The sequence below is a fragment of the Physeter macrocephalus genome, chromosome 21 (genome assembly GCF_002837175.3).
Source record: "Physeter macrocephalus isolate SW-GA chromosome 21, ASM283717v5, whole genome shotgun sequence".
NCBI classification, from domain to species: Eukaryota; Metazoa; Chordata; class Mammalia; order Artiodactyla; family Physeteridae; genus Physeter; species Physeter macrocephalus.
In genome coordinates this window covers 77,645,734-77,658,418 of record NC_041234.1, presented here as the reverse complement: position 1 = coordinate 77,658,418, position 12,685 = coordinate 77,645,734, and positions in this window count along the sequence as shown.

Here is a 12,685-nt window from a genome sequence, read left to right as displayed (position 1 = left end):
CAGCTTTTGAGCACCGTGGGCTCCTAAGGCTATGGTCACGCGGATGCGGCCATCAAGTGGCAGGCCCAGACAGTTATGTGGCAGGCCCGGACCTACTGGTCATGTCAGCACCATGAGCCCTTAAACCCTGAGCTCATGTAGTCTCTCTGGACCGATTGCCACTATGATCATGTGGTAGATCCAGCTTTTCAAGTCGTTAGAGCATGGCAGACTCCTAAACCCTGCCCGTCATGTGGATTCATCCTGTCATGTAGCCCTCACTAGCTAGTGGCATGTGGAAGCCTCAGCCCTCCAAGTCAGAAAGGTGACCTGCTTCTGCGAGTCGTATGGATGCTATGGCCCATATCCCCCTTGGTCACATATCAGGCTCAGCCATCTCTGTCTCGTGAAGATTGCTGACTACCAGAATCTTCAGATCCCTGAGTCAACAGGGATGTGGCCGCTACCATCACATGGCAGGCAAAGCACCTGCATTCATGTGAACACCGCACCTACACTTCGGCTGTTGGTCATGTATATTCTATGGTCATGGGACATGCTGTGGTCTATTGAGGCTCAGTTCTCTCGGTCACAGTTCACGACTGAGGGCTCCTGAACCCTGAGGTCACCTGCATCCTTCTACTCTGTGGCCTCTGCCAGCCAAGCCCCTGGAAGTCAGGTAGGGCCCCACAGCGGCGCGTTACATTACGTAGGTCCCGCAGTCATGTGACGCCGTAAGGTCGCGACCCAGGGGGGCGCCCCTTCAGCGCATGGAGAGGCTGCCAAACGGTGGGTAGCTCGGCTTAGCCTTCTGAGGAGTCAGACGGAGAGGTGAAGAAGACCTTTAGGATTAAGGTACTTGTCCTGGCTGAGGGGAAACTTTGATGAGGCTCGGGTCCGATCCCAACCTTTCCACCGACTTTCATATTCTGCCACGGTAGGCGGGGTAGGCGGTAGTCGGGTAGGAGGGGCGCCCGCCGGTACTAGAGGTTTACTCAGAATTGGCGGGACAGCGGGCGGCTTGTGGAGCACAGGCTCCGGACGCGCAGGCTCAGAGGCCGTGGCTCATGGGCCCAGCCGCTCTGCAGAATGTGGGATCTTCCCGGACCAGGGCACGAACCCGTGTCCCCTGTATCAGCAGGCAGACTCTCAACCACTGCGCCACCAGGGAAGCCCTAGAATTTGTTTTCTGTATTTGCTTTGCCGATCAGTAGTTTTTCAAAGTGTGTGTGGGGTGGGATGCCATAATCTTTTTCTGCTTGGGCTCTCTAAACGGCTTAAATTAGTCCAACCAGACACTATTGGATTCTGAATTTCCTCCAGATTTTCTAACCATTCCTTGTTACATTCCTTGAAAGCTCTCCCCTTTCCTTCATGTGGGGAAAAAACAGTGAATTTATTTAAGATAACCATATTAAGTAAAATTATAGATGATGCATTTCATAAAAATCACGTATATGGTACTTAATGAGTAAAATGCAGCAAGGAAAAGATGGTGTTTACATTTGTAAGGGATTTAAATATTGTTTGAGAGATGGTTAAAGGGGTGATTTTTTTTATTATATAATAGCCATTTCTTTCCTCTCATTTCAGCACTTTCAGGTTTGTTCTACAAGACACTATGTCTGAGAGACAGCAACAACAAAAATGTTTTTATCCATTGAAGAAATATAGGACATACAAAAATGAAGGTAAAAATGATTTCTATATTGTCATATTTTTTAAGATAATATGCCACTTGAATCTCACAGAGAATGGTAGTGTCTTAGCTTGTTCAGGCTGCTGTAGTAGAACACCATGGACTGGGTGGCTTATAAATTACAAAAATTTATTTTTCACGGTTCTGGAGTCTGTGAAGTCAAAAATCAAGGCACCAGCAGGTTCATGGGCTCCTAAGGCTATGGTCACGCGGATGCGGCCATCAAGTGGCAGGCCCAGACAGTTATGTGGCAGGCCCGGACCTACTGGTCATGTCAGCACCATGAGCCCTTAAACCCTGAGCTCATGTAGTCTCTCTGGACCGATTGCCACTATGATCATGTGGTAGATCCAGCTTTTCAAGTCGTTAGAGCATGGCAGACTCCTAAACCCTGCCCGTCATGTGGATTCATCCTGTCATGTAGCCCTCACTAGCTAGTGGCATGTGGAAGCCTCAGCCCTCCAAGTCAGAAAGGTGACCTGCTTCTGCGAGTCGTATGGATGCTATGGCCCATATCCCCCTTGGTCACATATCAGGCTCAGCCATCTCTGTCTCGTGAAGATTGCTGACTACCAGAATCTTCAGATCCCTGAGTCAACAGGGATGTGGCCGCTACCATCACATGGCAGGCAAAGCACCTGCATTCATGTGAACACCGCACCTACACTTCGGCTGTTGGTCATGTATATTCTATGGTCATGGGACATGCTGTGGTCTATTGAGGCTCAGTTCTCTCGGTCACAGTTCACGACTGAGGGCTCCTGAACCCTGAGGTCACCTGCATCCTTCTACTCTGTGGCCTCCGCCAGCCAAGCCCCTGGAAGTCAGGTAGGGCCCCACAGCGGCGCGTTACGTTCCATAGGTCCCGCAGTCATGTGACGCCGTAAGGTCGCGACCCAGGGGGGCACCCCTTCAGCGCGTGGAGAGCCTGCCGAATGGTGGGTAGCTCGGCTTAGCCTTCTGAGGAGTCAGACCGAGAGGTGAAGAAGACCTTTAGAATTAAGGTACTTGTGCTGGCTGAGGGGGAACTTTGATGAGGCTCTGGCTCCGATCCCAACCTTTCCACCGACTTTCATATTCTGCCACGGTAGGCGGGGTAGGCGGTAGTCGGGTAGGAGGGGCGCCCGCCGGTACTAGAGGTTTACTCAGAATTGGCGGGACAGCGGGCGGCAGGCGTTCATGGGCTGCTCTGGGCAGCTAGGCTCGGGAAACTGGGTAGACCCCTCCCTTCCCCTTTCCTTCCCAACCCCCACATTAAAGGCCTACTCTTGCTTATCTCTCTAACGTATTCGTATTCACTGCCTGCCATGTGATGGCGTCCTCTGCCCTCCTCTGACCACGTTTGTTATTAAAAACACCAGAGAACTCCTAGATGCCAGTTCATATCCATGATTTCAAATCTGATCTGAATTTCTGTCTCTTAATTTGTTCTGTAGTGAGAGGCAAGGAGAGAGACTTTTTTTAATTTGATATTTTTTCAGTAAAAGTGTGAAAGTAGCCAGCACGTTAAGGTTCAGAATTTGTTTTCTTTTTTCTTTTTTTTCTTTTTTTTTTTTTTGCGGTACGCGGGCCTCTCACTGTTGTGGCCTCTCCCGTTGTGGAGCACAGGCTCCGGACGCGCAGGCTCAGAGGCCGTGGCTCATGGGCCCAGCCGCTCTGCAGAATGTGGGATCTTCCCGGACCAGGGCACGAACCCGTGTCCCCTGTATCAGCAGGCAGACTCTCAACCACTGCGCCACCAGGGAAGCCCTAGAATTTGTTTTCTGTATTTGCTTTGCCGATCAGTAGTTTTTCAAAGTGTGTGTGGGGTGGGATGCCATAATCTTTTTCTGCTTGGGCTCTCTAAACGGCTTAAATTAGTCCAACCAGACACTATTGGATTCTGAATTTCCTCCAGATTTTCTAACCATTCCTTGTTACATTCCTTGAAAGCTCTCCCCTTTCCTTCATGTGGGGAAAAAACAGTGAATTTATTTAAGATAACCATATTAAGTAAAATTATAGATGATGCATTTCATAAAAATCACGTATATGGTACTTAATGAGTAAAATGCAGCAAGGAAAAGATGGTGTTTACATTTGTAAGGGATTTAAATATTGTTTGAGAGATGGTTAAAGGGGTGATTTTTTTTATTATATAATAGCCATTTCTTTCCTCTCATTTCAGCACTTTCAGGTTTGTTCTACAAGACACTATGTCTGAGAGACAGCAACAACAAAAATGTTTTTATCCATTGAAGAAATATAGGACATACAAAAATGAAGGTAAAAATGATTTCTATATTGTCATATTTTTTAAGATAATATGCCACTTGAATCTCAAAGAGAAGGGTAGTGTCTTAGCATGTACAGGCTGCTGTAGTAGAACACCATGGACCGGGTGGCTTATAAATTAGAAAAATTTATTTTTCACGGTTCTGGAGTCTGTGAAGTCAAAAATCAAGGCACCAGCAGGTTCAGTGTCTGGTGAGAGCCTGCTTCCTGGTTCATAAAGGGCTGTCTTCATGCTGTATCCTCACATGGCAGAAAGGGCAAGGGAGCTCTCTGGGTCCCCTTTTATAAAGGCACTAATCCCTTTCATGAGGGCACCTCCCTCATGACCTAATCACCTACCAAAGACTCTACCTGCAAATACTGTCACCTCAGAGACTAGGTTGGTACATAAACATTCAGTCTGTAGCAGGTAGTTTCCTCAAGCTATATGGGAATGGAAGATTTTTCCACAGACCACTGGAACTACTAGTGTTCCTCAGAAAACATTTTGGGAAAGCCTGTTCAAACTAAATCTCTTCTGCCGCATTAATACCTTGTACCTTTGTTTACTAAGAACAATGTATGCTTACTAATAATTATAATCTGTTCTTATTAAGAAACTACTTATTGCTAACTCATTTTATCTTATGTCATTAGTCATTCTCTCTTTTGCTTAATCTTTCCACTTTTTCATTCTTTACATATAACCTCAATTTTTGTTTCTGATATCATGATGGCAAGAAATAAGTGCATAAGTGCTAGTCATTAAGAACTCTCAAAAATAAAATAAAATGCCCCACTCTTGAAAAGATGATACAACTTACCCGTAAGGATGAGTGGATGAAATAGCTCTCATTTTATACCAATTTTCCACACTTTTTCAAAGCTAGTTTGTTATTATTATTTAATAATTATAGCTGCCATTTTTGAGTTCCTGTTTTATGTCAAGCACTGTGGCAACCTTGTCATACCAGTTTTCTCATTTAATCCTCAGAAAAATCCTGAGAGGGTGTTATTATAATTTACAGATAAGATACAAGAATCAAGATAGGCTAGATTATGCTGTGGTAATAGACAGTCCCCGTATCTCAGGGGCTTTTCCTCACTTCGACTACATGTCCATGGCAGGTGCATGCCCATCACAGGATGGTGGACTTTGGGGATCTGAGCCATTGTTACTGGAATGACTTGGAGACCCAAACTGACAGAGAAGCCATCACCTAGAAAGTTATCAGTCCCTGTGCCTGAGGCGATGAAGACCCTGCAAGGTCTCGAACCGACAACCATATGTTCTGGCCCAGAAATAGCACATGTCACTCACAACCCATTAGCCAGAACCAATCATATACACAGCCCTGCCCAAACAAAGGAGGTCAAGAAATACAGCTCTTCCAGGTCCCCGGAACAGGGACAAATGAAAACACATGACAAACAGCACTACCACATGATGGAATTGAGGCTCAGAGAGGTAAAATACTCGCCTAAAATCACATACGCTGTAAGTGACAGAGCACATTCTGGATATATGATTTCAAAGTCCGTGCTCTTTCTGTTCCTACCCCTTTCTATATCGTATGCTGTCCTCTTCAATGAAGTTCATATGTACTTATCATAGAAGTTCCTTTGCTTCAATGCTGCAGTTCCATCTCCCTTAATCATCTGATATTCCAACAATGGATTTAGTTAAACCTCCCACATTGGTAAGCCACAGGTCTTTTCCAAGTAATTAAATGTACTGGATATTTGGATATCTATGCTATTTGAGGATAGAAATTATAAAAGAAAACATGATGGTAGATGAAAAGACTGTGGATTTGTCACATACTTGATAAAAATCATCTCATGCATTTCCATATAGGCAAGAAAAAAATAATAAAAATAAGAGCAAAAATTAATGAAATTGATAACAGATATGGAAGAGTTGAATAAAAATGCTAGATGTTAGTGCTTTCAAAAAATAAAAAAATAAGGAAACCTTTGGCAATATGGGTCAAGAAAATTAGAAGGCACAGATAAGCCACTTTCGAAGAAGGTGTCTTGCTTGTACTTACAGTAAAGATTTAAAAGATAATATTATGAAAAAGGTATGCAGATAATTTGAAAATTAATACTAAATGGGTAAATTCTAGAAAAAGAACTTTATATTGGGGAAACAGAAAATATTAATATTAAGCTTATTCTTGACAATGCATGCATGAGAAGGCAAAATTACTGATGAATCTTAATTTGTTATAAAAATGCAAAAAATAGAAATGAGATAATGGCAAACTTAATCCAGCAATGGCTAAAACAGATAATACGGCAGGGCAATGTTGTGTTTATACCAAACTTGCAATGTTGGTTTAACATTAGGAGATTCATAATGTAGTTCAATACATTAATAGGATAAAGGAGCAAGAAAAGGATGATTATCACAAAGATTCCAGAAAAAAAAATGCATGCAATAAAATTCAACAACCAATCAAGATTAAACAACAACAAAAATAACTCTTAGCTAACTGGGAATAGAAAGATATTTCTTTAAAATGATAATGTGTACTTTAAAAAAACTACAACAAACACCGTACATAATAGTGAGACATTAAAAGTGTTCCATTCTAAATCAGAAGAGGCAAAGATGATTCATATAACCACTTCTGTTCAACATCTTACTGAGTCTCCTAGGCATTGCAGTAAGCCAAATACATACAAACATTAATTAATAAATGTGTAAAAGTGAAAAGGAACAAAACTGTGAGTATAATTGTCTTCATATAGAACTCAAGAGGATCTATGGAAAATTATACTAATAGTGATTAACCAGTTTATTGGATGTAAGACTAATATACACAAAATAATTGCACGAAATAGAAAATAATATTTTCATTATGAGTATACCATTTAAAATAGCAAAAAAATTGGTCCTGTGGAATATACCTCAAGTTGGCTCAGCTGGCAACTATTCCAGCACTCATAAACACTCTTACATGTTTTCCTGTACTGTAGAGAACTGGAAAGCTAAAAACAAGAATGGAGACCTATGTTAGTGTGTGTGTGTGTGTGTGTTTGTGTGTGTTTTCTAGACCCCCTTTTGTCTAGGGTCCCAAAGAAGATCTCTATGTATCAAGCCTATGCACCATAGTGAAACTTGGAGGTAGAACTGAGTAATGTGGGAGCCACATGCAGGAACAGCTACGTATGATGGGAGAGGTCTCTGGTTTTTATGGGCAGCCACAGCAGAGTTCCTGGAATTCAGTCTCTGTCATGCATGTTGGTTAGCTCATAGGCAGCAGGGGTGTTTCAGCTATACCAGTCCCATGGCGTGAGGGGGCTTCCCCTGGCTGTGCAGCATCCAAGCCCACTTTTCTGGCCCTCACAGAATTTTTGTAAGCTGTGTGATACGTTTTATTAAAGATGTCTTATTTTTATAAAATAGCTAGAATGAATATCTGTCATAAGGAAGTGGGGACTTTGATTAATAGAATACTTGACACCAAAATTGGTTGCAAGCAAAGGGCCCTGAAGGAAGTGGGGATCGGGGATAGGTTATCCGGTCTAGGTGGATCTGAAGATAGTAAGGACCCAGTTGGTAATAGAGGATGAATCATTAGTGTTCCATGGCACACAATGGTGAAAGAGTTGCAGTTTCGTTACTGGACAGAACTTAGGTCCACTCACCTGCTGTGCAGCAAAGCCAATCTACTGACACTGGGCTGTTGGTGAAGGAAAGTACAGTGTTTATTTTCCGGGTGCCAAGCAAGGAGAACTGGCTGCTTGTGTTCAGAAGACTTTAACTCCCTGCTGACTTTCAGGGAAGGGTTTTAAAGGCAACATCTGGGGTGAGGGCTGCAGGGTGCATGACTTTCCTCTGATTGGTTGTTGGTGAGGAAACAGGGTGCTGTTTCAGGTATCTTAATCATCAGCATTCTGGTTGTAACCAGTCTGGGGTCTGTGTGCTTATGGTCAGCATGGAGTCACCATCCTCCACCTGGGCAGGGGATCTTAGTTTCTGTGTAACAAGAAAATAGGACTCTGCTTTATCACTGCAGTATTGTTTCTTGACTCCTTTTCTTTCTTTTTTTTTAACATCTTTATTGGAGTATAATTGCTTTACAATGGTGTCTTAGTTTCTGCTTTATAACAAAGTGAATCAGTTATACATTTTACATTTGGTAGTGCATATATGTCAATGTTGCTCTCTCACTTCGTCCCATCTTACACTTCCCCCTGCCCGTGTCCTCAAGTCCATTCTCTACATCTGTGTCTTTATTCCTGTCCTGAGCCTATGTTCATCAGAACCATTTTTTTTTTTTAGATTCCATATATATGTGTTAGCATACGATATTTGTTTTTCTCTTTCTGACTTACTTCACTCTGTATGACAGACTCTAGGTCCATCCACCTCACTACAAATAGCTCAATTTCGTTTCTTTGACTGCTTTTCCTTTGTTTCTGCATTTCCGCACTTCCCTAATTAGTAACTGCTTGAGTCTGCTCTTTGGAACTCAGGGAAGGTCTAGGAGGCCAAAGCCTTTTTCTACAGACAAGAAACAGGGAAGACAGCGGGGCTTTTGTACCAAGGAGGGCCCTGAAGAGTTCTGTTCAGTGTCAGTCCCCCCTTTTCTTTGATACTCTTCAATCCTGAGGGGATCATGAGTGGGACAAGAGACCGAATAAAGTTTTGGATAGAGAAGTTGATCATCAACTTGGCAAAGGAACTCGGTTTTAGGGGGACTCAGTTTCAAGAGTTACCACCTGTGGTCACTTGAATTGAAATGCCTTTGAAGTCAATGTGTTGGTGGGGCAGGCAGCTGCTGTTTGGGACCCAGAGGACAATCCTTTCCCCCACAGCATTGAGAAACACATTAGTGCGGAGGGCATCTTCATCTTTGAAGTGTTCTGAAGTGGCTGACTTGTGTAGGCCACAGATGAGATGGGAGATTCTGCCATTGACATGGTCACCCTTATTTGAGTGGGGATGTTGGGGTTCTGGAGTTGCAGGCCCAGTAGGAGCACTTAATCTCCTGCCTCAAGGTGAGTAATATTTACCTAATAAACAGCAAGGATGGAAGACTAGTCACATTTGTTTGACCTGTAGCAACCTCTGAAGGTGGCTAATTGATCAACACATCCCTTGGATCTTGAAATATATGAACATACACCAAAGTTGCATTTGATCAGTGTAAAAATAAATAAAATATAAATAAATATTTGTAATAAAATATAAGAACATAAAAATAAATAAATCAAGCTCTAGATCTGGTGATCTGACCTACCTTGATGGCAAATGGTAGTCCCTTACTGAATTCCCACACTTGACCCAGAACACCATGAATGAGTGGACTACTGAGGAAGGACCCTACAGTTAAGTCGCAAGTTACTACAGTAAATCTTCTTCCCAGGCTTAGCCAAAGGGACCGTCAGCCATTTACCACAGTTACTGTGCATTTGCTTTAAGGACACTTGCTCTAAGCCAGAGCTCAAGAACCTCCCTGGCAAGGTCCAGGTGACAAATATTTGAGGCTTTGTGGGCCATTTTGTCTCTTTCGTAACTACTCAACTTTGCTGTTGTAGATCGGAAGCCTCCAGAGACAATATGGCTGTGTTCCAATAAAACTTTGCATATGGACATTGGCGTGTGGATTTCAAATAATTTTCACATGCCAAGAACTATTATTTTTTTTAACCATTTAAATATGTAAAAAACATTCTTAGCTTGCAGGCCCTAGAAAAACAGGCCACAGGCCAGGTTTGGCCCATGGGCTGTAGTCTGCCAAACTCTAATTTAAGCTAATGGAATCACTCGGTCCCTAAAACAACAGAGTGGAAAGCCAGCAAAATGAGGTGACATCCATTCCTAGGGTCTCTGGCAAGCATAAACCAAAAGCTGATGCTTTAATACAGTAGCTTTCAACTGTGGTTGCACACTGCAGTCACATGGAGTATTCAGAAAATGTGGGTGCCTGGGTCTCAACCCAATTCTCCTTTAATTATTGTGGGTATAGCTTGGAGCTGGTGATATTGTCAAACTCCCCAAGTGGCTCTACTGTGTAAACAAGGTGGAGAACTACAACCCATAGTGTGAGATATTACTCAGCAATAAAAATGGCAGGAACATAAACGGATTTCAAAAACATGATGCTGACTTTAAAAAGCCAGACACAAAGGTGTGCAGTATGTATGATTCCATTTACAAGAAATTCTACAGCAGGCAAAACGAATATATAGGGACTGTGAGCAGATCAAGGTGTATATGGAGCTGGGAGATGGAAAGATTAACTGGGAACCATTTGGAGTGTGGTATATGCTTTATATCTTGATTGAGGTGGTGGTTAGCTCTAATGCCTGATTTTTACATATACGTAATTTGAGATCAGGAGAAGTTGGGTGAATTGTCCAAAGTGACGTAGCTTAATAATCAGAGAGAAGACAGGTGGATCTGATTATCAGTAATTGTTTCTATTATGCTATGTAATGAGTCAATAGTACTAGTGCTTCCCCCCAAGCACGTGACAAAACCGTGACCCAGCCTTTGATACAAGTAAAGCATGGACATGAAAGTACACCTCTTGTGCATTCCAAACACCTACTCATAAGCACAGTTGACATTCTCACGTGTTCCTTTATGTTGACTTCTTTATGTTTGTATTTACATATCCAAACAAAAAGTTTTCTTAATATTTACTTTTGAGTAATCACACTCTAATATACAGGTTTAAAAATTATGGTAAAAATACATAACATAAAATTTACCATCATAACCATTTTTAAGTGTACAGTTCAGTACTGTTAAGTTGATTCACATTGTTGTGAAACCAATCTTCAGAACTTTTTCATCTTTCAATTCTGAAACTCTGTACATTAAACAGCAATTCCCCTTTGTCCCTTCCCCCCAGTCCCTGATAACCCCATTCTACTGTCTGTTCCTATGAATCTGACTACTTTAGATACCTTTTTTTTTAAACCCGTGGACTCTGATTAGTAGAGTTTTCCCAACTTGTAAGAATAATATTTATTTATTTATTATTTATTTATTTATTATGTTGGCTGCACCAGCTCTTTTTTGCAGCATGCGGGATCTCTAGTTGCGTCATGCAGAATTCTTAGTTGTGGCATGTAGACTCAGTTGTGGCATGCAGGCTTCTTAGCTGTGGCATGTGGACTCTCAGTTGCAGCATGCTTGCAGGATCTAGTTCCCCGACCAGGGATTGAACATGGGCCCCCTGCATTGGGACCATGGAGTCTTACCCACTGGACCACCAGGGAAGTCCCTAGAAACCTTATGTAAGTGGAATCATACAGTATTTGTCTTCTCGTGACTGGCTTATTTCATTTAGCGTAATATTCTCAAGGTTCATCCATGCTGTAGCATATGACAGAATTTCCTTCCTTTAAAAGGCTGAATAATATTCCATTGTATATATATATATATATACCACAATTTGTTCATCCATTTATCCGTCAATGGACATTTTAATTGTTTCTACTTCTTGGCTATTGTGAATAGTGCTGCTATGAACATAGATGTGCAAGTAGCTCCTCAAGATTCTACTTTCAGTTCTTTTGGATATATACCCAGAAGTGGGATTGTTGGGTCATATGGGAGTTCTATTTTTCTTTCTTTTTTTTTGGAATCTCCATACACACTCATAAAGAATGAATGGGTCAAAGAAGAAGTCACAAAGGAAATTAGAAACTTCTTTGAGACAAATTAAAATGAAAGTCCATCATACCAAAACTTATGGGATGCAGAAAAGGAGTGTTAAGAAGGAAGTTTACAGCTTTAAATGTGTACATTAAAAAGACAAAAGGTCTCAAATCAACAACCTAACTTTACACCTGAAGAAATTAGAAACAGAAGAATAAACTAAAGCCAAAACTAGCAGAAGGAAGGAGCTATATAAGAGCAGAGATAAATGAAATAGAGAAAACATAAAACAACAATAGAAGAAAAATAAATGAAACTAAGAGTTGGCTTTTTGTTAAAGCTACACAAAATTGACAAACCCTTAGTTAGACTCACTAAGAAAAAAAATAGAGGACACTCAAATAATTAAAATCAGAAATGAAAGAGGGACATTACAACTGATACTACAGAAATTAAAAGGATTATTAGAGAATAGTGTGAATAATTGTATGCCAACAAATTGGAAAACCTAGAAGAAATGGATAAAGTTCCCCAAACAGACAATCTAGCAAGACTGAATCATAAAGAAATACATAATATGAACAGATCGATGAATGAGTAACGAGATTTAATCAGTTATCAAATATCTCCCAGCAAAGTAAACCCCAGGACCCCATGGCTTCACTGGATTATTCTATCAAATACTTGAGAAGGCAATGTCTGAGATTGCTTGTGTCTGAATCACCTTGATGAGGGAGGTCTCTAGCCCTGTTTAGGCACCCGACGTAGTTGGTCAGCCCGGGGACTGCGGTAGCTGTTAGCTAGCTCCCTTTTATGCTTTCCCCTCGGCAACGTTATTTCGGAAGGAATGTGGCTTCTTGCAAATGACTCTGACTCTTCCTATACACCATACGTAGACCACATGCCCTTACTGCTCCCTTTAAAATGCGATTTTTTCCCTTTCATTGCTGGATTTTCCTGAAAACACGTTGGTTGCCTGGCATTCTCCAAAGGTCACCAATAAGGTTCCTCTTTGTTGTTGTTATTGTTAATGAGTTTCATTATGAACTCCTGGCTTTTGAACATGTTGGTGGGCTTCAAACCATTGTTATGTGGTGTTGAGCAGAGGAGTGAAATGATTTGACTTG